This window comes from Notothenia rossii, assembly GCF_949606895.1.
Source record: "Notothenia rossii genome assembly, chromosome: 3".
Taxonomy (NCBI): domain Eukaryota; kingdom Metazoa; phylum Chordata; class Actinopteri; order Perciformes; family Nototheniidae; genus Notothenia; species Notothenia rossii.
Window position 1 is genome coordinate 54,994,453 of NC_136901.1, and position 7,535 is coordinate 55,001,987.

The 7,535-nt window shown below is 42.6% G+C and overlaps 1 long non-coding RNA gene across 2 annotated transcripts; it reads left to right on the top strand.

The window, feature by feature from the left end:
• Window positions 1-1,964: 1,964 nt before the first annotated feature.
• LOC307033856 lies at window positions 1,965-4,618 on the top strand. Of its 2 annotated transcripts, XR_013806678.1 has the most exons (4): window positions 1,965-2,873; window positions 3,021-3,130; window positions 3,874-4,001; window positions 4,175-4,618. It is a non-coding gene; the product is annotated as an uncharacterized lncRNA (long non-coding RNA). The 2 variants fall into 2 exon arrangements; XR_013806679.1 differs by having other exon boundaries at window positions 1,972-3,130.
• The last annotated feature ends 2,917 nt before the right edge of the window (window positions 4,619-7,535 follow it).

The following is a 7,535-nucleotide window of genomic DNA, read 5'->3' on the forward strand; positions in this document are numbered from 1 at the left end:
CTGAACTGAAACAGTTTTGTAAAGAGGAATGGTCCAAAATTCCTCCTGACCGTTGTGCAGGTCTGATATGCAACTATAGGAAACGTTTGGTCGAGGTTATTATTAAATCCAAGGGTTCACATACTTTTTCCACCCTGCACTGTGAATGTTTACATGGTGTGTTCAATAAAAACATAAAAACATATTGTTTGTGTGGTTTTAGCTTAAGCAGACTGTTTGTCTATTGTTGTGACTTAGATGAAGATCAGAACACATTTTATGACCAATTTATGCAGAAATCCAGGTAGTTCCAAAGGGTTCACATACTTTTTCTTGCAACTCTATGTTCCTGAAGAATGTGACTCATTTCTTGCAGTACATGTCAGTCAAAGCCACCGAGATGCAGACTCACCCAGGCTAATATGGTGCATACAATGAGAGAGGCTCACTCAACATGAAACATATGAAGAAGGCTGTCACTGTTCACCAGTTTAAGGTGAAGAGGAACAAACTTGATCGTCTGCCAAGCCAGGCTGAACTCCTCTCCGCCATGGCGGCTGCTGAGAAGTGCGTCCCCCTGCTCCTCGACCTGATGGCCAGCAAGCCAGCAAGCCAACCTCAATAACCCAACACCTACTGTACGGCTATTTCACCCTGCATTGGAGTCTACTCTTTGGTCATCGTCCTGGTGTGTATGCGAACATGACCAATGCTGAGGTGTTGGATGCGGATGAAAGGGGATGTGCTGTGGATGTGGCGTTCCTGCCTAAGGTGCTTCCACTAGCCCACTCCAATCGGCCCATCCAGCTGGCACACTTTAACATTCCACAGGAGAGCGGCACGCCTGAGTTGCTGTGCCCTGTGCGGGCCCTAAGAGCGTATGTCGATGCTACGGCCTGTATACGGCAGTCAGAGCAGCTCTTCGTTTGCCATGGCAGCACTAGGAAGGGTCGTGCTCTCTCTAAACAGCGGCTGTCCCACTGGGTGGTTGATACCATCACACATGCCTATGGGGCCAGTGGCCACCCCCCACCATCAGGGGCGAGATGCCACTCTACGACAAGCATCTCAACATCGTGGACTGCCCTAAGAGGGGTGCCCCTGGGGACCATCTGCGTCGTGGGCTTCTTCTGGCATATTCTCCAGGTTCTACCAGGTCAATGTCGCCACTCCTCACCCTCTGGGTGTGGTCCTGTTGCCAAGCTCCGCTGCTTCCAGCTAGGTGAGTAAGTACTTGGATTCTTCACGACATGGTTGGTATAAGTCATCCAGTGCTAAAGCGCCGCCTCTGGCGGTCAGCAGGGACAAAATAGAACGATAGTTACGGCTGTAACTACGGTTCTATAAGTCCCGGATAACCGCCAGAGTATCCTGTCACTCAGAATTCTTGTGTGCTCGCGAGAAGATTCTGGGAACAGATCCTCTGACGACACCGGCTGATATAGCCGGTGTCACGTGGGTCACAGGTGACTTTGTTGTTACACTCTTAAAAATGTTGGGTTATTTTGTCAACCCAACCACTAGGTTGAACCTGTTGGTTAATTTAATTGGGTTATTTTTATGGAAATGGGTATTCTGAGAACCCAATTCGCTGGGTTATTTATGTTGGGTATGGAGTTATTAGCTGTTGGGTTGCAATTTCTATGAAGTTGTGTTGGTTTGCTTTGGAATACCCAACACATTGGGTTGACGTTGAACCGCGAAACCAGCCACCTCCCACTACTCTCCGTCTCTCTCCAACACGACATTGATGGAAGGACGGTCACACTAAAGTGTAGAGAGGAGACTCGATTAAAGCAAGGTTTGTTACATACATTATTATATACATTGTTTTACCATGTAGTTGACTTGATATTATTATATAAAGCGTCATACTGTTGTTAAGATGTAAGTTCGTGGAGCAATGTTGTGTACATTGCATCAAAGTAGCAAGCTAACACGTTAGCTAACACGTTAGCTAACACGTTAGCTAACACGTTAGCTAACACGTTAGCTAACACGTTAGCTAACACGTTAGCTAACACGTTAGCTGGCTAGCTATGTAGCAAACACACTATGTTGTTGTTACTCGAAATGACTCGAGAAATGCGTCATGTATTGCAGCTAGGGGGACAACGTTAGTTATCTCGTCAATTTGGCTTTTAATGCAATATCACACAAGTGAGTGTTATGGAGGGAAAAGCGCGGTGGTGAATCAGCTAGCCTCTGCATGCTAGCAGGCCTCAGCTAGCTAGCTCACCAGGCTTTACACAGCACTGGGCATACTTGTAGCCTCCCGATTTTCGCGGTAGACTCCCGATTTCATTGCCCTCTCCCGGTTTCCTCAGTCATATTTCTCCCACATTTCTCCCCATTTCTGACAAAATCACATTTACTCAGTACTGTTTCCACTCGGACTTTAATACAGCTACACCATTGTTTGGCTTCCATGGTAGCGTGTCTCTTTAGTAGCGCGTGCAACTGAAAGTGAGAGGGTGAGTAAGATATATCACAGAAAACAGAACAAGAATCGACAACATACCCTCTGCTCACTCCTTTCCTGTATTTAATACAGGTCCAGCCCACACATAGCTCCATCAAGGATGGTGCTACAGGCCGCAAGGCAGTGCACTTACAACTACAATAAGCATGGTGCGGTGGAAAGCTACCTTAAGTCGTATACAGTTTAACCGCCGACTGAAACTTTGGTAACGTTAACGTTAGGCCTAACCATTATGTTAAAACAGTGAAAAGACGTTTGGACTACTGAATCTTATTTCATGTTATTGTATGTTTTTTCTTAATGGACTCTTTTTGTGTTGATGTTTCAGGTTGATACGAACAATCAATGGACGATTTTGTGACTACTAAATTGACCGAGTGGCAGCTTCCAGGGCTGATTGAAAGGTTCAGAGGTAAGCTAATTTATAAGTCACCTCCATGCCTTCATTTTATGGGTACTGTGTTATGGTTCAGCCCCTGTCATCATTATGTGCATGCTATATGCTCTGTGCATAGGAAATGAATGGGACTGTAGTAATATTTTGTGTTCTGTCTTTCAGATGAGGTTATTGATGAAGAAAGCTTTGGGTACCTGGATCTTCACACCATCACCACCTTGATCCCCAGAATAGGCGAGAGGCTAAAATTCATTAAGAAACATAATGAATTTGTAAGTAATGCGGTTGCATACACTGTCACCATGTTCTAAATAAAAATTCAGACGGACGGACTTACAGACAGACGTTACCCTTCACTGCTTGCCCTTTTAGTTCAGAATTCAGATGAATCATGGGATACGTTTGCTTTAGATGTAAAACTCGAATTCCTGGGGATGTGAGAAGTCTTTTTATCCATTTACGTGCGGTACATCATGTTAATTATGCTGCAAACTATTTCCAGTGTTGTGAAATTGGCTGCGGTAGAACAACTGAACTGAACAACTGAAGCCCTGAACTGCGGTTCAGGGCTTTGTAGGTGATGAGGGTAATTTTGAAGTTGATGCGTTGCTGTTCGGGTAACCAGTTGACAGAGCATTGGAGTGATGTGTTCTCTGGAGTGGGAGTGAGTGAGCAACTGGGCGGCTGAGTTCTGAACATAATGTATTTTTTGGAGAACAATAAAGCCGTTGGCATGCCTGGGGTGACACGGTGCAACATCAATAGAGGGGGACACCAAAAGGGGAGGGGGGATCCGTCCCCCTCCATCAGAAAATGGCAGATCTGTCGCATTATGAGTATGCTCACAGCATAAGTGTTTCAGTGGCTGAGGAGGACAGGGTGGGGCAGAGGCCATTTTACTGAGGTGGAAAAATGTTTTGGTGATTTGATTGATGTGTAACTTTATATTATTGTATTATACTGTATTATACGGCTATTCAAGTCTATATTGACACCCATAATTGTCCTCCTACAGGTGCCAGGGGAGAAGTATCCCTGATGCTGCTGCCTGTCATGCTCCCTCCGCCTATTTAAAAACAGGGCAGAAAATTGGTCCGCGTCAGTGTGGAAGAATCAAAGAGATTCTTCATTGATGTTAAGCCTGTAAGTAATTTACCTTTGAACAGAAACTCAAATATAAATTCATAGTGAAATGACTCCAATTATTATTTTACACTGTTGGAAAGCCTAATTCCTCTTTACAACGAGGTGCAACTTGTAAAGATTGTATTCGTGAATAGAAATACTTATCTTTTTTCTTTTCTTTCTCATCATAGGTCGGAACTAACATGGTGGAGTATTTGGAGGAAGCCAAATCGTTCAGGTCGTGCCCGTTCGTGCTGCTGCTTAACGATGGGATGCTGTGCTCTCAAGCCTTTGTTGTCATCTCAGGCACGGCTATTGAGACCGAGACGGCTCTCGCAGCGGTGGATACTTGTTTTAAGACTACTTGGCAATTTCTCCTGGATGTGGTTTATGAACTCCGAGGAACTGTTTCCCCAGCAGTGAAGTTCCTGAAAACCCAACTACATGCATGCAAATAGACTGGCCTGCAACCCCCCCACCCATCTCTTCCTTTCTCTCTCCTCTCCCTCTGTTGTGTAATTTTATGGGAATTGTTATGTCAGTGTGTTTTGGAGCTGTTAAACGAGAAATTTTGTGGAAATTGTATATTTTATGTGTTATTCTGTGATATTCTGATTAGAATTTTAATAAATCATTATTATTACATTGGTGTGAGAATATATTTGATCAAGAAAACAACTGAAGGATGTGAAGTGAGAAAATGCCAACAAGATGTTTCACACAATTGTGATAATGTGATACCGTGAATAATGTGTGATAATGTGAACCGTAGTTACAGCCGTAACTATCGCTCTATTTTCCTGCTGTTGAGTTTGAGATAGTTGGACGACATTGAATGGCAGCAGTCCCTCTGTGTTTAAACATGCTTACCGGTGTTGTCAGGGCTAGCATGAGGGACAAGGTTTATAGTGTCGGTGAGTAGTGATAGCAAGAGTACCGTTAACCTAGAGTTAATTTATTCACATGAATTCCCATCAACAAATCAATTGTATGTGTCACATGAAATCTTTATTAGGCAAGGCAAGTTTATTTATATAGCACTTTTCAACACAAGGCAATTCAAAGTGCTTTACAAAAAATGAAAGACATTAAGAAAATGGCATTTAAAATCAGTCATTAAAAAGAAAAGCTCATAAAATAAACATTAAAAGAAAAAATACATGGATAAAAGTTACAGTGCAGTCTAAGATATGAATAGTTCAATTAAAAGCAGCGACAAAAAGAAAAGTCTTCAGTCTGGATTTAAAAGTAGTAAGAGTTGCAGCGGACCTGCAGGTTTCTGGGAGTTTGCTCCAGATATTTGGAGCATAATAACTGAACGCTGCTTCTCCATGTTTAGTTCTGACTCTGGGGACAGAAAGCTGACCAGTCCCTGAAGACCTGAGAGATCTGGATGGTTTATAATTTAGCAGGAGGTCAGAAATTTATTTTGGGCCTAAACCATTCAGTGCTTTATAAACAGCAGCAGTATTTTTAAATCTATTCTTTGACACACAGGAAGCCAGTGTAAAGACTTCAGAACAGGAGTGATGTGATCCACTTTCTTAGTGTTAGTGAGGAACCAGAGTAAAGACTTCAGAACAGGAGTGATGTGATCCTCTTTCTTAGTGTTAGTGAGGACTCGAGCAGCTGTGTTCTGAATCAGCTGCAGCTTTCTAATAGATTTTTTAGTGAGACCTGTGAAGACACCATTGCGGTAGTCCAGTCTACTGAAGATAAAAGCATGGACACGTTTTTCCAAATCCTGCTGTGACATTAGTCTTTTAATCCTAGATATGTTCTTTAGGTGATAATAGGCTGATTTAGTAACTGTTTTAATGTGACTGTTGAAACCAATAACTAATTTAACCCGCTGACAAGAGAGCCCACCTCCGAAGATCGTGACTGGCTGAGGGACAGACTCGGGGGCAGGTTTTCAGGAATTTCTTGGCTTCTCTCCCCCGAGCCAGAAGAGGAACACTGCAGCTTGAAAACACTTACTGTTCCTGAAATTATCAAATCTGTTGGGCATCAGGGACCTGAGGCAATTGTGGCAAATATGGCATTGTCTGAGGAGCAACAGAGGGCAATTCAGGTGGCTACTACTGGTCAGCGAACCAACCCAAACTGGCATTTGTTCAGGAAAGGAAGATTGACTGCCAGCAACTTTGGAGCTGTCCTGAGGTCTAAGCGTGTGACTGCTTCCCTTATTGCCAGGGTGCTAGGGCAACAACAGGCCCTTGATGGTGTTTTGTCTGTACAGTGGGGGACTATGAATGAATGTGAGGGCGTCAGGGCATTCACCACTGCAACCCAGATGCAGGTTCATGAGTCAGATTTGTGGCTCTCCCTATCATGATTGTTGGGGGCATCTCCAGATGGTCTGGTAGGGTCTTCCAAGTGCTGGAGGTAAAGTGTCCCTACGGAGCCAGGGAAATGACAATTAGTGAAGCATTGTAAATCAAGGGCTTCTGTGTCAGTTAGGAAGGAGAAACATTCAGCCTGCGTGAGGAACATCCTTACTGGCACCAAGTGCAAGGTCAGCTTCACCTCACTGCAAGAAAGAAGAAGAAATTAAAAAATTGTGAATTTTTTTTAAATTTAAATTTACTCGCCTTTGCAATGTTGTGGTTGTTAGAGTGTTAGGTTTCCTGTCAGCTCGTCTGTTGGGAAGATATAAAATGTTAGTTTCATGGAAGTCACACCGTCACATATAAGAGCATTAAGACATACAGTACATAGGCTAAAACAAAACATCTAAAGATATAACCTTGCACTTCGATAAGTCTCGGGAACATTTTCACTATTTTGACATTTTTATAGATGAAAATTGAACTAAAGAAATAAATGGTAGATTAATCCATATTGAAAATAGGTGTCAGCTGCTACACTAATTATAATAGTTATATTTCTTAATTAATTAAGATAAGATATTACTGTATTGATCCCAATTTGGAAAATGTTTGTGTTGCAGCAGCATAACAAGAAAAACAAAATATAAGTTATTATATATAGAAAAGTATGTGAGGGATGGAATATTAAATTGAATATAAATGTAAAATGTACATGTGATTTTACGTCCAAGAGAAGCTATGGAGCAGAGAGTTCTCTGCCAGCCAGAGGTGATTTGTTATTAGTTCAATATGTCAAACTGATTTCCCAGACTACAATCTTTAGTTACATGGTGAAACGTTATGCTGCTTGTACTAATTAGACTTATCATATAAGCCACGCAGGTTTTAATAGGATGTATTCATTACCTTTACTTATGTTGCGGTCTTTTCAGCAGCGCCATCTCTAAAACGGCGATACAGTCACTACCCATCATTTACATTTCACCGTGACATGGACAAAAATGTAACTTCAGCTTACCTCATGACACGAATCCAGACTCCCCTTTGGAAAACATTGGCCGGGAAACGATAGAACAAGCACGTTTCATGCGAAGACCTGTGGCTGCAACCCGGAGCAAAGCAACAAACCATTGCGTAGCTAACTAGTAGCGCTAGCTTTAGCTAACGTTAGCTAACGAAACGAACTGCCGAGTAAAATTGGAAAACACTGGTAATTAAT